Source organism: Jaculus jaculus, chromosome 1 (assembly GCF_020740685.1).
Source record: "Jaculus jaculus isolate mJacJac1 chromosome 1, mJacJac1.mat.Y.cur, whole genome shotgun sequence".
NCBI classification, from domain to species: Eukaryota; Metazoa; Chordata; class Mammalia; order Rodentia; family Dipodidae; genus Jaculus; species Jaculus jaculus.
Window position 1 is genome coordinate 110,914,058 of NC_059102.1, and position 20,379 is coordinate 110,934,436.

Genomic DNA, 20,379 nt, shown 5'->3' on the forward strand with positions numbered 1-20,379 from the left:
CAAAGAAAACATGAGCATTAATTTTCTAACTATCTTCTTATGTCATAGGACCATAATCATTCGTGTACTTTTTCTTTTCTTGTTTTTCTCCTACTCATATTTTGCCATTCAAAAACAGGATAAAAAGGAATCAAGAGGAGGTTCTTATTATTCCTACATTATGAATATTGTCTAACGCTGTCCACTATCTTTTCCCTTATGACCAGACATGGGCTTCTTTAGTTAATAAGCTTTTACAAGTCCCAGATGATTGTTTACAAATATAACAGATAATCAAAGTGTCAAAATAAGGGGGGACAAGAGAGCAGGGCTGTGGGTAGGGAGATCAGGTTATAGATTGATTGATTGATTGGTGAAGTGCTGGGAATTGAACTCAGAGTCTCCCACATGGTAGGCAGTCACCCTGCCACTGAATATACCTCCAGCCCAGGTTGTGGTTAGAAAGGAAGCTCCGAAAAAAGGACGTAACATTTGAAGCAAACAAGGCTTGAAGGAGGTAGAAAAGCCAGCTAGTAGAATTCCTTCAGAAGGAGACAGGCAGAAGGAACAGCCAGAGCAAACAAAGGCCTTACATGGATCTGCCTGGGATGTTGGAGGAGTAGCAAGGAAACTCATGTGAACCAGCCTTACAGTGACTGAGCAAGAGCAGAGCATAGGAGCCAAGGAAAGAAAAGACATAGGGACTGGCTCCTGTAAGGCCTTGTAAGCCATTGTCAAAAATATGTTTCCAGCCGGGCGTGGTGGCGCACGCCTTTAATCCCAGCACTCGGGAGGCAGAGGTAGGAGGATCGCCGTGAGTTCAAGGCCACCCTGAGACTACAGAGTTAATTCCAGGTCAGCCTGGACCAGAGTGAGACCCTACCTCGAAAAACCAAAAGAAAAACCAAATATATATATATATATATATATATATATATGTTTCCATTCTGAATGAGATGAGCAATCAATGGAGGATGCTCAGGAAAGAAGTGGTGACATGGCCTGCCATATAGCCTAATAAAAGAATCACTCTTGACAAAATGGAATTTTTCTCCAGTTTTAGTGCTATCCATTCCTTCATACATGCTTCATGATATATACTTCCAAGTCTCATGCCCATCCTCATCCTTATGTACACATTTGTCATAAGTTCGCTGAAAACAAGCTTCCTACAGTACAATAGAAGGGACAGTCTGATGAGCCCAGAGTATGACTATCACCATTGACTTCTTGGCAATCATGATTGAGTCATGTTGGAGGTTTTTCAAATAAAGTTTCTAAGTCTGCTTTCTGTTTACTGCTATTTATACTACATTTCTGTATCCATAGTATTGTGAATTTAAACCCAAATGCAGTATGTCACTATATTTGGATTTTGAACTTTCTCAGAATGCTTCAGAAATAGAATTGAGCACTCCTTCCTTTATTCTAGTGCCTTGTGTCCTCAGTCACTGTTATAACGCCTATCACATAGAAAGACAATTATTCATTTACAAAGTTGATTTAATATGGAAGAGTGCCACTCAGTCTTATCATTTCTAGTGTTTAGTATGTAATAACCCATGTTTAGTGAATTAAGCTGGAATCATCATGCAGCCTATCAAGTCCTCTTGGCTCTTGACTCTGCCATTTAATGCAGTTATCTCCCTCATTTATAAGTCACCAGGATTCTTGTCCTAATCTTTGTTATCAAAGTAGATCTTTTTTCTTTGAAAAGGACATAATAAGCAAAGTGGAAAGCATAGACATACTGGAAACAATGTTGACAAGTTGTATATCTAAAAAAAAGTTAATATGCTTAGTATATGAAATAGAGAAGCAAATACTAATGGTTATTAAATATTGAACAAGAAGGCTGGGCATGGTTGTATACACCTTTAACCCCAGTACTTGGGAGGCAGAGGCAGGAGGATCACTGTGAGTTTGAGGTCAGCCTAGGACTACAGAGTGAATTCCAGGTCAGCCTGGGCTAGAATGAGACCCTACCTCAAGAAACCAAAAATAAAAAAAAAAAATTGAATAAGAGATATGTATAAAGCTACATATAGCAGTGTACATATTATAATTCTAGTTAGGTGGATTACTGATGCAGGGAGATTGTTTGATCCTAGATTCAAGGTCAGCCTGGGAACACAGCAAGACCCTATCTGAGAGAAAGGTAAAAGAAAGAGAAAGAGAGATAGAGTTTATAGGAAAGCCACAGGTCCTAAACTGTATGGCAATATGCTAGCTAGGAGTGGTAATACCTGCCTATAGTTCCAGTACTTGGAAGGATAAGGAGACAGATGCAGAAGGATCAAAATTGCAAGCTAGGGCTTAGCAGTTAAGACACTTGCCTGCAAAGCCAAAGGACCCAGGTTCAATACCCCAGGACCCACATAAGCCAGATGCACAAGGTGGGATGCACATGCATCTAGAGTTTGTTTTCTAGAGGCTCTGGCTCACTCATTCTCTCTCTCTCTCTCTCTCTCTCTCTCTCTCTTAAAATAAATAAATAAATATTTTTAAAAGATGTTAGGGCTGCCAGGCATGGTGGCGCACGCCTTTAATCCCAGCACTCGGGAGGCAGAGGGGGGAGGATTGCCGTGAGTTCGAGGCCACCCTGAGACTCCATAGTGAATTCCAGGTCAGCCTGGGCTACAGTGAGACCCTACTTCGAAAAAAACAAACAAAAGGGCTGGAGAGATGGCTTAGCGGTTAAGCGCTTGCCTGTGAAGCCTAAGGATCCCGGTTCGAGGCTCGGTTCCCCAGGTCCCACGTTAGCCAGATGCACAAGGGGGCGCACGCGTCTGGAGTTCGTTTGCGGAGGCTGGAAGCCCTGGCGTGCCCATTCTCTCTCTCTCCCTCTATCTGTCTTTCTGTGTCTGTCGCTCTCAAATAAATAAATAATTTAAATTAAAAAAAATTTTAAATTATAAAAGGTTTTAGCCCAGCACTCAGGAGGCAGAGGTAGGAGGATTGCCATGAGTTCAAGGCCACCCTGAGACTCCATAGTGAATTCCAGGTCAACCTGGACTAGAGTGAGACCCTACCTCAAAAAACCAAAAAAAAAAAAAAAAAAAAGTTTTAGGTTAGCCTGGGCTTTATAGCAAGGGAGAGAGAGTGTATGTGAGTCCATGCAAGAGAGGGGGATGAGAGGACATGCCAATATCTTTATCATAAGAGAAATGCAAATTAAAATTATAATGAAATAACATGTTTTATGTATAATAAATTTTTATTTATTTATTTGTAAGGTGAAAGAGAGAGAGGGAGAGAGAATGGGCATGCCAGGACCTGTAGCCACTGTGAACAAACTCCAGGTGTATGCACCACTTTGTACATCTGCCTTTATGTGGGTACTGGAGAATTGAACCTGGGTTGTTAAGGCATTGCAGGTTCTCAGCCATCTCTCCAGCCCTAAATTTTTTTTTAATATTTTTTGTTCATTTTTTATTTATTTATTTGAGAGCGACAGACACAGAGAGAAAGACAGATAGAGGGAGAGAGAGAATGGGCGCGCCAGGGCTTCCAGCCACTGCAAACGAACTCCAGACGCGTGCGCCCCCTTGTGCATCTGGCTAACATGGGACCTGGGGAACCAAGCCTCGAACCGGGGTCCTTAGGCTTCACAGGCAAGCGCTTAACCGCTAAGCCATCTCTCCAGCCCCAGCCCTAAATTTTTAAAATAACTTTTTAAAATTTATTTTCAAGCAGGGAGAGAGAGAGAGAGAAAGAGAGCAAGAGAACATGTTTTATGTTTCAAATTGACAAAACTCCAAATATTCTACATGTTCTAATGGGGAGACGATTAGGAAATGAACACTTACCCATTGCTGAAGGAAATGAAAATGGCACAACCCCTATGGAAGGAAACCTAAGATTATCCAGACTAATTAACCAAAATATGTCTTCACCTCTGACCTACCATTACATTGCTAGGAATCCATCTTCAGTACAAGTATTGCAAATAAGAACTGATGCATAGCTGGGGATGTGGTATGGTAGAGCACGTGCTTAACATGTGTGAAGCCCTGGACTTGATGACCAGCACTGCAAAATATAAGTAAGTAAACAAATACATATGAAAATATATGTGCATAAGGATATTTAATGAAGCTTTCTTTGGTTTTGGTTTTGAGGCAGGGTCTCACCCTAGTGTTGGCTGACCCAACCCAATCTGTAGTCTAGGCTTACCTTGAATTCACAGTGTTCTTTCTACCCCAGCCTTGTGAATGCAGGTACTAAAGGTTTGTGTCACCACACCCAGACTAATTCAGCTTTCTGTATAATAACAAAAGCCCATTAGCAAATGCACTTTCAGAAAACTGGTTGATTAAGTCAGAGTATGTCAATATCATATGCCTATTAAAATTAATTAAAATGTTATCTAATATCATAAGATAATCTCCTGGAATGATAAATTAATGCAGGATATTGTGTATGGTATTCTGTTTTATGTATAGCCAGGAACTGAAGTCCAGTATTATTTTAAAAAAAATAAAGCAAGCTTCTAAATAACATTGGTAAACTTACTCCTCAGGAAAGGGAAGGAGAATATCTTCAAAATATAGAAGAGTAAATGTAAAATGGATAAAGGCGCCTACCTTATGGGAGTAGGAGATAGTGCAGGGGGTGGGGACTGTTGTAGCAGACTTATGTGAATATTTTTATTATGCCATTTTATTTTTTATATCAATAATTTTAAAAAATATTACATTTTTGCAAAGAGAAACTCTTAAAAGCATATAAGTGTAACAGAAGAGCTAACTGTATATTACATTGGTATCTTAATGACACAAAAAATGATTCAAATGACCTTGAAACATAATTTGATTCTGCCGTCCTTGGAGGGTACATGCTAAGCACAAAAAGGACTACAAAAAATCCTGAACAGTATTCAGTAAACACTGTTGTTTGATGTAAAATGCTCCCCATAAGGTAATATTTTTGAATACTTGGTTCCCAACTGTTGGCATGCTTTGGGAAGATTGTGTAACATTTAGGAGGCTGAACCCTGCTGGAAGAAATGGTCACTTGAGGGTGGACCTTGAGGCTTTGTAGCCAGGCCTCACTTTCTGATTCCTGACTGGGTGCAATGTGATGAGCTGGCCTCCTGCTGCCATACCTTCCCACCATGGTGGAATGCATCCCCTCAAAACCCTTTCCTTCCTCAAGTTGCTTCTGGTCAAGAATTTGGTCACAGCAATGTGAAAGTAACTACTGCACAAACCATTATTTTGACATACTAACACAAATGGACCATAATATTAGTATAGGATAAAGAAAGTAGATATTTATGTTCATTGCATTAGTAAACAAAATTTCAAGAGATATACACAGACATGAAATTGTGAAGGTGATATATTTTTCTGCTTCAAATCTGTATTTCTCAATTTGATAGCTCTATCTGCTAAAATAGTCTTGAAGTAATGACCAACATAGTATCAGTGATCACACAGATTGATGTTTCTTTTTTCCACTAAAGCAGCTCCTCAGGCAGAAGGGGATGTGCTTCTATCTTGGTTATATATTGGTCATCTTGTCATACTGAATGGCAAGGCTGTGCTAATGTCTACTGGGATCATGTCAAAGGGAGACAGAAACCAACTCAAAGGAGTTTCCAAAGCTGGACAATCTGGGTAGCAAAAAGATAGTGACTGCAAGGGATAGAAACATGTTGTATGTTAACATAAGTGAGAGAAACAATACTAAAGAAAAATGTCAGTTTAGGAGGTTTCTAGAACCAAGTCATTCTTAAAACTTATAACGAAAGAGTGAATAACAGGCATTTCCCCTGCCTTTTCTTTACAAGCTATATGTACATAGTGTATTTCAGAATAACCAGGAACTCAAGTAAAGCACATAGATGAGTTCCAGAAAACAAAGGTAGGGAAAGAATTGAAGCACAATTTCACTACTTTGCAACTGTTGCTGGAATCATGAACCTGGTATCAGTTAAAGCTAAAATCACGAGGAGGAAAGACTAATGGGAAATTTCATGATTGACAGATCACAATGACAACATCTGAACCCACTGGTGATTATTGACAACACAGAAAGCAGAGAAAGTAGACATATGTCCTGTGGTATCCAGGGTAAATTACATAGAACCACCCAATGCATTGTTCCCCAAATAAGACAGCTATAGTCTGTCAAGCCTTTAGCACTAATTACTGGTCTATAGGAAATACATAGACTATTGGATCATTTTAAAATGATAACTTGGGGCTGGAGAGATGGCTTAGTGCTTAAGACATTTGCCTGCAAAGCCACAGGACCTTGGATTGATTCCCCAGGACCCATGTAAGCCAGATGCACAAGGTGGCTCATGCATCTAGAGTTTGTTTGCAGTGGCTGAAGGCCCTGGCACATCCATTCTCTCTATATATATCTTTTCCCCACCCCCTGTGTTTTTTTCTCTCAAAATAAATAAATAAGTAATAAAAAATAGTTAAAATGATAACTCATGGGTGCTATATACCTTGCTTTCATGGGTAGGCATACAAGTATTTTAGAATTTAGGAGTTCCCATCTATTCTCCCAAGTTTACTTCATTCCTCTTAGTTTCCTTTCTTGCCTTCCTCTATTCCACATTTCTGTCTTCCCTCTACACGCAATAAGTTCTGTCTCTCTATATCATCAACACAGTTTTTCTGTCCTGCAATAGTTTTAAAATAGTTTCAAAGTTGCTTCATTCATCTCATTACCAAAATACCAACAGATAAAAATAATGCTACATTTGTTTATAGTTCTTCCCCTACTAACTGAAAGTAGACTGAGGATAGATAATCAAATTTGGTGTTAACATGTTACTTAAATAAGACTTCCCCCTGCCATGGTTGTGATATTCATTTTAAATGCCGTCATTTTCATTTGTTTCAGTTTGCTTTTGTTTTTAGGTTTCCCCCTCCTTTTCCATTATTGATTTAATTTTGATAGTAGTCAAACTTTATAGTACAAGTCTATCATCTATATTTTTTCTATCGTGTTTTCCCCATATCTTTTTTTTTTAAGGTTTAGGGCCTTGTGGGGTGCATGTGCATGCATGTGTGTGTGTGTGTGTGTGTGTGTGTGTGTGTGTGCGTGTGTGTGTGTAGTGGAATTGGGAATTGAAACCCTGGGCCTTTTGAATGCTAGGCAACCACTAAAGCACTATACCAACTTTTGCAGTCAGGTTTGCATTGCTGATAGAAATCACCTGACCAAGGGCAGTTATTGGGAAGAAGGGGGTTTATTTTGGCTTACAGACTCAAAGCAAAGCTCCATAATGACAGGGGAAAAACGATGGCATGAGCAGAGGGTGGATATCACATCCTGTCCAACATAAGGTGGACAATAGCAACAGGAAAATTCAGGCTCCAGCACCTTTGTAGACATTTGGACATTGCCACACATGCCTTGTAATCCCAGTCCCATTGAGAGTAGAGATCTGAGATTTGCAGGGGCTCACAGATCAGCCAGTCTGATCACAAATGGCAGCTCTGAGTTCAGTGAGAGATGTCTCAAGGAAACATTCAGGTGAGTGATAGGACCACCAGGTCCTGGTCCACATACATGCATATGGGGCATGTGCATGTACATACATATGCATACATCACACACCATGCCACACCATATGTACTACATACACATGCTAATATAAATAAATATTAATGAAATAATTTTTCAGTCATAGTCTAACCTCAACCCATAGTAAAATATGGGCTTTGGGGCTGGAGAGATGACTTAGCAGTTAAGGAGCCTTCCTGTGAAGCCTAAGGACACATATTCAACTCCCCAGATCCCATGTAAGCCAGATGTACAAGGTGACACTTGTGTAAGGTTGCACATGTACACAAGGTGGCACATGCATATGGAGTTGTATTGTAGTGGCTGGAGGCCCTAGCATGCCACTTCTCTCTCTTCATCTCTGTCTCTCTGTCTCTCTCTCTCTCTCTCTGTCTCTCAGGGCTGAAGAGATGGCTTAGCAGTTAAGGCACTTGCCTGTGAAGCCTAAGGACTCATGTTTGACTCTCCAGGTCCCATGTAAGCCAGATGCACAGTGACATGAGCACACAATGTTGCACATGTGCACAAGGAGGCGCATACATCTGGAGTTGGATTGCAGTGGCTGGAGGCCCTGGTGTGCCAATTCTCTCCCTCTCTTCCCCCCTTGCATAAAAATATTTAACTTTTTTAATTAAAAAAATAGGGGCTTTGAAAATAAATATAGAACAGTTATTATATAACAAAACTGTTTTCTGCTTGTTTGTTTAAGGCAGGGTCTCACTTTGTAGCCCAAGCTGAATTGGAACTTATGACACAGCCCAGAGTCTCCCCTGTCAGAAATTCTCCAGTCTCAGCCTCCAGAGAACTGTTATAGGTGTACGCCCATTTTCCCTAGATCTTGTAACCAGTCAGCTTTATGATAGCCTGGCTTATACTCCCTGTTTCTCAATGTGTGTTTTCTTGCCTCCTGTTCTTTCTGATTTCTTTCCCTAGCACATTGCATATATGCTTAGGTGGCTTTGTAATCATAGATCCACTGTGAATATATGAGGACGCTGTCTTAAACAAGGCATATAACAATGATGAGAACACCTATTATGTACATGTCAGGTGGTCTTATATAAGAAGAAGTGATACCCAGGATTTGTAGCTCAGTGACATCGACAAGGATCTGGGTTTTTCCATCTTCTCCACTGCTTCAGAACATGGGCTTGTACTCTTGGGCTAGCTTCCCTTGGAGGTAATTTCAAAGTGACTGCCTAAGTCTCAGGCATTGCATATAAGGCAATATCTAGGAGCAAAGAACATCAGTATCCATATCTTATTCCCCTATGAACAGCAAGGAGCACCTTTTCAGAAACCCTGTGTCAGACTTTCATTCTATCCCTTCAATTCCCAAGTCTAGTCCAATTCTTTCCAAAGGAAAATAAGTTCTCCATGATTGCAATCAAAGTCACTCAGGGTTTAGCAAGTACCCAGCCTCCTCTGAAAAGCATGACTACTAACAGCAAATCCATAAAAGCAGGGTTCTGCTAGCCTAGAATAAGAAAGACATAATGTCAGGCAAGTATTCCACAGTGCTTGTCAGTGTTCACTGGACACTTAACAGAACTACTCAAAATGGCCATGGACTGACTTTGGTGTCTTCCTGTGGTGTTGCCCTTCAGCTCTGAACCAGAAGAAAACCAGCTGAAGTGGCTGAGGCCATACCCTTTGTTGATGTCCTTCCTAGTGTTTACCACATTTTCTTTTGAGTTCTCCAAATAGGGGGAAAGTTAAATAAATTAGCTTTACCAGTTACAGATTTAACTACCACCCAGTGTGTTACCTGATTCATCACTTCCCAAGCTCACTTGCAAAGTGTAGTGATACAAAGCACTGTTCTGAGAGTCAGATACATTAACCAGAGGACATCTTGGCTTTGTATTTTACATGCACCAATAAAATCTGTGAAACAGGAGTTCAAAAAGTAAGAAAGGAACCTTACTGATGTGCAAAAATTGGGACCTTGTGTGGAAGGTAGAAAATTTAGCATGATAATCAGGGTGGGCTGGCTCTCTGACATCATTGTTTTGGAGAGGTTCCCTTTTGGCTATATTCAAATGTTCTTTATTGTGGCTTCAACTGGATCAGGAGTTATGGTCAGCACCCTTTATTTTAGTGTCCTTTTGAACTTATGTTTGTTAGGGTAAGCAAACTAAGTCCACTGCAACTGGCTAAACAAGATGACAAGAAATATATGTGATGGGGCTGGAGAGATGGCTTAGTAGTTAAGGCAGTTGCCTGTGAAGCCTAAGGACCCAGGTTCCATTACCGAGTACCCGCATAAACCAGATGCATCTGGAGTTCATTTGCAGTGGCTAGATGCCCTGGCATGCCCCTTCTTTTCTCTCTCTTTCTCTCTCTCAAATAAATTAAAAATATATTTTAAAAAAGAAATAGATGAAATGACCCAGGATCTTGAGGCTACTGCATCCCTTTAGATTCATCTACACAATAGATATTTATTGAAAACCTCTGATATCAAGGGACTTACATTTTGTTGATTGAAAATAGATATTAAACAAACAAATAACTATTATAAAATGTATAATGTTGTGTCAGATGGGATATGTTATGAGAAAAAGGCAGGTGAAGAAGACAGGGAGCCTAGAAATTTGCAGGTATAATTAGGGGCTCAAGGTAAGCCTCACTAAGAAAGTAATATTTAAGCACAGACTTAAAGGTTGAAAGAACAAATCCTTCAGTAAAAGAGAATACCAAGCACAAAGCCCTCAGCTGGGAGCATGGTTGATATTTACAGAGGACAGTCATCAAGGAGACCCTGTGGGTCTCCATATAGTAAAGATGTATACAGAGACCCAGTAGTGCCTGTGTGCCATTTCAGAGTGCTGCTTTGGCTCTCTACATGAAAGTAATGATATTGAAGGGTTAATTACAAAAATATGATCTAGCTTATATTTTAAAAGGCTCATCCTAATTGCTGAATTGAGAATAAACTTCCAAAGGAATGAAAGCTGCAATAATGTTTGCTTGATGTAGCATGGTTGTGACAGAGGTGATAAGAAATAGTCCCCTTTTTTCTTATGTTTTAAAAATATATTTTATTTATTTATTTATCTATTTCAGAGAGAGAAAAAGAGGCACAGAGAGAGAGAATGGGTGTCCCAGGGCCTTCAGCCTCTGCAAATGAACTCCAGATGCATTGTGCCCCATGTGCATCTGGCTTACGTGCACGGGTCCTAGAGATCCTGGGCTCTGCAGACAGACACCTTAACCACTAAGCCTTCTCTGCAACCCTTTTTTTCTTATTTTAATTGGCAAATAAAATGATATGTTTATAGTGTACAACATGCTGTTATAAATACGTACACACTATAGATTGGCTAAACCAAGGTAATTAACATGATTTACCTCACATACTTGATTTTTGGTGGGAAAACTTAAGATCTACTCTTAGCAGTTTTCAAATATACAATGGATTGTTGTTAACTATAGTCACTGTATTGTACCCAATTTTAAATATATCATAAACTTACAGACTGTAGCATCCTATATATTTTTAAACATCTTATTCATGAGAATTCCAAACTTAAAAAAGCAGAATAATCAAGACCCTCCATGTGTCAGCTTCCATAATTAACAGTCATGCTCACATTTTTTTTCATCTAGACCTTATTCATTTCTCTCCTTCCCATGTGGAAGCAAATCTCAGATATATCATCAATCTATATTTCTAAAATAAAATGTCTTTTTGAAAAAGTAGGGTTTTTTTGTTGTTGTTTTCTCTTTCGAGGTTGGGTCTCACTCTACTCCTATATTGACCTAGAATTCACTATGTAGTCTCAGGCTGGCCTTGAACTCATAGTGATCCTCCCTACCTCTACCTTCTGAGTGCTGGGATTAAAGGTGTACAATACCATGCCCAGCTAAAATATAGGTTTTTTTTAAAAAAGTATTTTTTTAACTTTTAATTTATTTAGTTGAGAGAAATAGAGAAAGAGGCAGAGAGAGAGAGAATGGATGTGCCAGGCCTCCAGCCACTGTAAATGAACTCTAGACACATATGCCACCTTTTGCTCAGGCTTATGTGGGTCCTAGGAAATGAACCTGAGTTCTTTGGTTTCATAGGCAAGCACCTTAACCACTAAGCCATTTCTACAGCCTTAAAATATAGTTTTCATAATATTTTTCAAAAAAATTTTATCAAGGAGCCATATATCCAGCACTAGTGATTGCTTACTTGCAATCTACTAAGTCCAGATATTCAGGTTTCATTATTTTTTGTTCTCCTCTTTTTCCTGCTTGGCCTTAGTTTTCTTTTGTTTTGTTTATTTCTGTCTTTTTTTTTAATCTCCAGATCTAGAATTAGCCATTTTTTCAATGACTTTTCTTTCAATAGGAAAACATACTTGGGGACCACAATCGAAGGCCAAGGGTACTCACTGCTACTGCTTGGTAATTATTCCTTTACAATGAATGGACAGAGCATGAGCAAGTATTAAGAAATTAAAATATGGGCCTAAAGGTATGGCTCAGCTATTTAGTGCTTGTCGAGCATGCACCCTGGGTTCAATCCTTAGCACCACAAAATATATAAATAATAAATAAATTAATTAAGTAATTATTTTTATCACTCCTTGTTCTAGGTCAGGGTTAAAAGGAATTTAATATATCTTCTTCTCTCTTACATCATTCCTCTGATTTCCTCACCTAGCTGAGAAAGATAGAATATCATATTATAAAACTGTAGAAACTCAAAGGGCCACAGTAATTTACACTGTGTAAGAGCTAAGGTTCAAACATAGAGACTTAGCTGTCTCAAGTCTTCCCTTAAAGTCATCTTTAGAAAATTTGGCTTGACATAGCTTCTTTGCTGCAGGGCATAATATTTTTAATAGAACTGCCAACTAGGCAATTCAATTCAATTAACATGCATTGAGTTCTCATTTCATGCCAGTCATGCTCACCTGTATGAGACAAGTGTCTACCAATGTTATGGAATTTTGGGGTATGGGATGTCTGTCCAGCCTGTGAACCCCAACTTTTAGATTATTGCTCATTTCAAGAAAAAATTGAGGAGACAGACTTTGAGAAGTGGATTAATTATGAAATTTATTTAGGGAAAATTTGTATCCAGGGAAAGGCTGGAATGGTTACACATACATGTGGAAGCAGGACTTGAACGCCCATACAAAAAGATTTAAAAGAACATATGTATACACGCATGGGAAGTGGGGCACGGCAGACAAGCATGGTGCCTGCACACAGGGAAGGCAGGATCTGAGACCCCATGCGCAAAGATTTAAAAGGAACACATGCACACACATACAGGAAGCAGAGCATGGGAGTGTAAGCCTTTCACCTTCACATGAGAAAAAGCTAAGACATCACTTAGTAAAGGTCCCATAGTTTAGAAATGAGTAGAAAAGTGAAAAGAAAGTTTCCTTCCCCTAATCACATCCCAGCCTGGCTAGGATGGGGGAAGGTCTTACCAACACAGGAACTGGGAGATCCAGACCCACGAGAAGGGATAATCAAGAAGGTCATGGGCTAGAGAGATGGCTTAGTGGTTAAGTGCTTGCCTGTCAAGCCTAAGGACCCCAGTTCAAGGCTCGATTCCCCAGGACCCACGTTATCCAGATGCACAAGGGGCTCACACGTCTGGAGGTCCCTTGCAGTGGCTAGAGGCCCTGGTGTGCCCCTTTCTTTCTTTCTATCTATCTATCTATCTATCTATCTATCTATCTATCTATCTATCTATCTATCTATCTATCTGTCTGCCCCTTTCTCTCTCTGTTTGTTGCTCTCAAGTAAATAAAAAACAAAAAAGTTTTTAAAAATAAAGAAGGTCACACACATAGCACACACCCTTTCATAGTTAGTTAATAGGGTGAATTTTGTCATCAGACTCAGGTGTGTAAGGGAGGCACTTGAGTGGTTTTTACACTCAAGGTGCTGGCCCAAGAGGGGCCATCCTACCTAGGTAAACCAGATTGGGGAAGAAGTAGGGGTCACTGTCACTAAGGGACTGTTCTTAGTCATCTTAGGTGAGACTGGGTCAGATGCCAGCTTTACCAGGGCAGGGCAGGTGGTATCTCTCTTTCCTTTTCATTGGGCCTTTATCCCCTACTGACTTCCTATTTAAAAAAAAAAAAAAAACAACAACCTAGAGCCGGGCATGGTGGCACATGCCTTTCTTCCCAGCACTTGGGGGGCAGAGGTGGGAGAATCACTATGAGTTCGAGGCCACCATGAGACTACATAGTGAATTCCAGGTCAGCCTGGGCTACCTCAAAAAACAAATAGATAAACAAACAAAAAAGAGTACATTGCTCCTATTTCTCCTGCACCAATAAACCTTATAGTTCTACATTCCAGATTTATCCAGAATTCAACTACTTTTCTGAGCATTCCCTTTACTACTACTTAGCTAGGCTATCAATATTGATAGTTGCAGTTTTCTTTCTAACTTTACTATGATAACCTTCTAATTGGCCTCCTGGCTTCTGCTCATAACCCCTGCTATTACCAGTCTGTCAACCAAAATGATACTTTGAAACCTCAGTCAGTCATGTCACTCCTGTGCTCTAGACCTTCTGGGGACTTTCATCCCAGAGTAAAAGCCCAAGTACAACTTCCCCTCCATATCTGTTGATTGTGCATCTCTAGATTGAAGCATAGAAAAATACTAAGAAAAAATTACATGTGTACTGAACATGTGAAGACATTTCTTATCTTCATTCTCTAAATACAACAACTACTTGCATAGCATTTACATTGTATTAGACATTATAAGTAATATAAAGATGATTTAGGGCTAGAGAGATGGCTTAGTGGTTAAGTGCTTGCCTCTGAAGCCTAAGGACCCCAGTTCAAGGCATGATTTCCCAGGACCCACGTTAGCCAGATGCACAAGGGGGTGCACACGTCTGGAGTTCGTTTGCAGTGGCTGGAGGCCCTGGCGCACCCATTCTCTCTCTCACTCCCTCTCTCTCTCTCTCTCTCTCTCTCTCTCTCTCTCTCTCTCTCTCTGCCTCTTTCTCTGTCACTTTCAAATAAATAAATACAAATAAACAAATTTTTTTAAAGATGATTTAAAGTATTTAGGAAGATGTACATAGAATATATGCAAATACCACACCATTTTACATAAGGGACGTGGGTATCTATAGGAGTCCTGGAGACAGTCCCCCACAGATACTGGGAGGTCACTTCACTTCCTTCTAAGTTGTGACTTCTGTCTTCCCCTTGTTCTCTCTCTGTAAGCCACTCTGACTTAAATGTTTTTCCTCTGACCATGAAGAAAGGCTTTAGCATTTGCTCTTCCATTTGCCAACGGTGCTATTCCAGTGGGAATTTCCATGTTGAACCTCCTTCCTCTTGGCAGCTCTTTTCTGCAGTCGGTGAGCCTGTCCCTCAGTACCTACCTCACAGCCCTCGTCGTCTCAACACACTTTGTCCAGACAGCTCTGGTTTTTCCTTAGCAGTGAACACGATCTAAAATACTACGAATGTTACTTGTTTGTTGTCTTTTACACCTCTAGAATGTAATGAACATCCATGAAGTCAGGGATTATTTTTGTTTTATTCACCACTTTAGATAAGTGTATGGTTGATGCTCAAAGATATTTGTTGAATGAATGTAAAAATTATATCTTAATTAGTTCTCCCGTGTAGCCCAGCAATTTTTACATTGTACATATATGGTCATTAAAAAAACATGATGACATTTCACTTGTGTAACAGTGAAAGAAAAATTAAGAAAATAATCACCCTGCTTTACCAACTGTCTTTTTCTCACACAAACCTCCATCCCCGAAGGGTCCCCAGTGGAATGGGGGCAGGGACAAGGGAAAAGAGAATACCAACACATGATGTATCCACAAAATATGTTGTTAATAATAATAAATAAGTAAAAATCAATAGAGGGCTGGAGGGATGGTTTAGCAGTGACGGTGCTTGACAGCAAAGCCAAGGACCCAGATTCAATCCCCCAGAACCCACATAAGCCAAATGCATATCTGGAATTGGTTTGCAGTATCTAGGGGCCCTGGCATTCCATTCTCTCTCTGTCTGCCTCTTTCTCTACCTCACTCTCTATTTCAAATAAATATATGAAATAAAATAAAATCAAAATCAATAGAGAGCCAGGTATGGTGGCATACACCTTTAATCCTAGCATTTAGGAGGTAGAGGTAAGAGGATTGTCGTGAGTTCGAGGCCACCCTGAGACTACATAATGAATTCCAGGTCAGTCTGGACTAGAGTGAGACCCTACCTAAAAAAAATTTAAAAAATTTAAAAAATGACTGACAGGGCTGGAGAGATGGCTTAGCGCTTAAGGTGCTTGCCTGCAAAGCCAAAGGACCGTGCTTCAGTTCCCCAGAACCCATGTAATCCAGATGAACAAGGTGGCACATGCATCTGGAGTTTGTTTGCAATGGTTGGAGGCCCTGGTGCATCCATCCATTCTCTCTCTCTCTCTGTATCTGCCTCTTTCTCTCAAATAAATAAATAACAAAATACTTTTTAAAAAATGTCTCCATCCCCATTGCAGTGACTCTTGCTTGTTCTTCATAAAATACTTCCTCTCTTGGGACCATGAATTTCTTTTTTTTTTTTTTCTTTCCATCGCCTGCCCCTTTCTGGCTAAATAGCCCTGGGTGTCCATTTGCACTGCCTCTCTTTGGAAAGGGAATCAGTGCAGCCTAGTGGCGAGCAGAGGCCTGAACATTTGCATCTCCAGAATGTTTGTATTGACAAATGGCAGTCAGTTATTGACATTTATGTCCCTTGGTGATACTTCAATTGGTTTATCTTTGCTGGTCAAATGCCTTAATTGTTCTGGCCTTTAATTCAGTCAAAGTTGGAGCTAGAGCAGAGGAGAAAGCGAAGGAGCAAGCCTAACGGAACATCAAACTTGAGCGAGGAGGCTGCTGGCAACGATCAGCCTGTCATAATGTTATGATTTGTTCATTTTTATACCATTTATTAGCCTTTACTTGTTGTGCCATTTGGCCTCCAGGGCAGATAAAATGCTGTCTAATTTGGTAGGTTTGCTTCTGTCAGAACAGCCTCGACAGGGAAGGTGTTAGCTGCAGTGACAAATAATCAATAGCTGTCGTTGTCATGAGGAACGTGAGCAGTTGGGCCTTTCATCTGGAGGATTAGAGGTCTAATTGGATTGAGAATAGGGAGGGTGGGCTGTTGGGTAACCCTGTCAGCCTTGTGAAGCTGTCAAATGTCAGCCTTATTCATGGTGAAGGGAATAAGGAACCGTGTGCTTTCAGAATTGAAGAAGAAGGCATGTGAAAGCCCTTTATACAAAGGAATAGATACTAAAGTTGACTCAGCTAACTATCCTCTGTTTTTTATTTAATTAGATATCTCTTCAGATAATAAATCTGTATAACTTCAAATGATATTTTAAACTTGAATATGCAGCATACACACATGTACAACACTATACAGATCCACGCTGCTCCTTTTTGTCTTTTGTATTGCTAGAAAGTAAACCACTTAAATGGAGATTAAAAATAAAACTTTATGGGGAAACTGTACAAATTGTCCTCTGATTACCGGGATTGACAAATGATAGGCATTTTTAAATTAATATTAGGAAAAGTCATGACATATTAAAAGGGCAGATGAGGCTGGGGATTAGCTCAATGGAAAAGCACTTGCCTGGCTTGTACAAGGCCTTGGGTTCAATCCCAGCACCACAAGAAAAAGTATATATGAATTAATAATAAAGCATAGATGTAACATTTAAAGTTATTTTTATGTGTGCATTTAGATATGTGAATCCTCATAAAGCAAAATATTCCTACATGAATCTAACCTATAGAACATCAGAATGAAGAATTATACATTGGTCAAATCATGGTTTTTTCTACTTCAGTAATATAGAACAAAGTAACAACATTGAATTTAAGTGACACAGTGGTACTGTATCTGACGCATGCTCTTCTTTCACCAACTTACATACATATGCTACAGTACATATTTTTTTTTATTTTTTAGTTTTCACTTTAAAAATATGGAATGCTTCACGAATTTGCATGTCATCCTTGCGCAGGGGCCATGCTAATCTTCTCTGTATCGTTCCAATTTTAGTATATGTGCTGCCGAAGCGAGCACTACAGTACATATTGATATCATCATTTGGCATGTGAATGGAGAAGATATTCAGGAAAGATGAGTTCATTTGGTCTTTAATATACAGAACTCTTGAAACCACCTCTTCTAGACCCAGTGAATGATGTTAAATTCCACCAAATTCCATATACATGAAATAAGTGTATTAATAATGGCAATTATAATGCTGTAAGAAAATCTGTCATTTTCTCTTATCTATATATAAATTAAATTCAGCATATTTCTGTCATTCAAAGTCATGTGAGTTTTTAATGTCTTGATGAAGTATTGGGACTAAGAACCTTTGTAAGTATGATTGATGAAGGTAAGTTGACAATAATTCAAGAATATATAAAAGGTATTCCCAAGGTATGGATTATGTATCCAGCCTATCTCTATGACCCAGGGTCTCTCTCAGACTCATTCAAAGACCATCCAATCAATTTGAAGTCGCTCAAAAGGTACTTTAAAATAATTAAATTAATGTGCAGAGTAGACACCACATGGATGGACATAATGATCTCTTTGCAAGCCTAGCCTCAACAGCATTACAGATACTTCCACATTAGTACTGCCTTGAAGATTTATGATCTCAATAACTTTGTATCCACAATGATGATTAACAAAAATTTCAGTAATGCTAACCAAACCCTTCAAACTGTGTGTATGGAAAGTACTTGTTCTGCTTGATACAAAAATTGAGTTTCAAAATAACTAATCACTGCTCTAAAGAAAAATCTCTTTTAATTGCCTACAGTTCTCCTAGAGCTATGTCTCAGGATGTATCACTATGATCACATTTACATTTAGACATTATTATTCATAGCAAATGCTAGACACAAATTTAATATCCTGGCAAAAGAGGTCCAAAGTTTAAATAGCTATATTTGTAGTAGGGTTTTTAGTCAAAAATGTCCGTGGGATTAGGGAGATGAATGAATGGGTAACAGTGCTTGTTGTGCAAGCATGATGACCCAAATTCAATCCCCAGTAGCCACATAAAAAAAACAGGTGTAGCCAAGGGTGCCTGTAACATTAGTCCTGTGGGGAGGAGATAGAGACGGGAAATTGCTGTGCTCATTGATCAGTAAGTTTTACCAAAAGACAGCAGCTACAAGTTCAGTAGAAGATTCCATCTGAAAATAACAACACAGAAGAGCAGTAGAGGACATCCACCTTTTCCTGTGGTCTCTGCGCAGATGCTCATGCCCCATGTGCATCTGTGTACAAACATGCTGCATGTACACACCAAACACATACCAAAACAAAAATATCATAGTGTCTGTGACCTATAAGCAACGAAGTCATTGCTTTTGAGGTCAGGTAGTATATTTCACTCTCTTTTGACTCCGCACTGCCTTTTGACCCTTTTTGTTCGTGTAATAAATATTGAGCAGAAGCCAGTGAATTAAGTTATGGAAACACAAGTATGAAAGGGAATGACAGAGATAACTGTGTAACCAGAATGTAGCATTCTTGTGTAAAATGCTAGAAAAGAAAGCCTAGAAACACCACTGGGAAATGGAGGAGGGGCCTAAGCCTTCCTAAGGTGGTGTCTTCAAAATTTGTTTACTTCAATAAATGGTGTCTATAGTCTAAAAAGAAAAAACTGTGAAGAAAATCACAAGCATTTTCTAAGATATTCTTGCAGTATTCAAAAGAGATAAATCATACATAGCTTAAAAGTAGGAATCACTGAATATATTCAAAGTAGAAAACAGAGAGGTTGAATAGGTAAAGTGGGGTCAAATTGTAACAGGTTCTACATGAGAACAATGAGTGGAGTAGGATATTTATTGAAGGGTTAGACCTAAAACTTAAAATTGATTCTGCTGAGCTAAAGTAAAAATATTTGCTACTAGCTTACCACTACCCTCCAGATTACCAAATTCAGATATTATCCCTAAGTTGTCATAACTTAATTGGTACATTTGACCTTTTTCACAATCTTCTCTATGAATCTGTTTTTTCCCTAATGTATGTCAGCTGTAATAGAGGCAAAGGTTTGAACTATTGGAAGTCAGAGTATACAATATATGGGTACTACATAAGCATGATTTTTTTGGTTTTTTTTTTTTGGTTTTTTTTTTTAGAGAGAGAAGGAGAGGAGAGAGAGAATTGGTACACCAGGGCCTCAGCCACTTCAGTTGAACTTTTACCACCTAATAGGCATGTGGGACCTTGCACTTGCTTCACCTTTTGTGCATCTGGCTAGCGTGTGATCTGGAGAGTAGAACTTGGGTCCTTAGGCTTCATGGGTGAGCGCCTTAACCAATAAGCAATCTCTCCAGCACTGCATACACATGTTTATTCCTGAATTATTCACAATAGCCAAGCTATGGGCTAAGCCTACATATCCATTAGTGGATGTGCTAACTAATAAAATATAATTAAATGTGATGTATGCAGATAGGTACATAGATAGGTATACATTTTATTCAACTTCTAACGAAGAATGAAATTCTCACAAAGGCTAAAATTGAGTGTTTTCTTTCAAGTGAAGAATCTAGGGGTGAGAGGAAATGAAAGTAAAAGAGAGAATTTCAGGAATATAGAAGGGGAAAAGGGAAGGATGGAGAGGGGTGAATGTGATAAAAGTATATTATATTTATGCAAAGAAAAGTCATAATTGAATGTTTTTTACTTTTTACAATTTAAAATTTTTCAGAATGCATAGATTTATGCTTAAGACTTAATTCTTTCTGGATGATTTTAAACAGATTTGTTTTAATTACCATATATTAACTATGCATACTAATGGGTTTCATGACATTTTCATACATGTATAAA

The 20,379-nt window shown here is 39.1% G+C and overlaps 1 protein-coding gene and 1 non-coding gene across 4 annotated transcripts in view; one reads left to right on the forward strand and one right to left on the reverse strand.

Moving 5' to 3' along the window:
- Positions 1 to 20,379, forward strand: part of Invs (inversin) — a 165,961-nt gene that overhangs the window by 55,377 nt on the left and 90,205 nt on the right. The window lies entirely within an intron of this gene.
- Positions 17,486 to 17,592, reverse strand: LOC123458093. Its single transcript, XR_006635392.1, has one exon. It is a non-coding gene; the product is annotated as a U6 spliceosomal RNA (small nuclear RNA).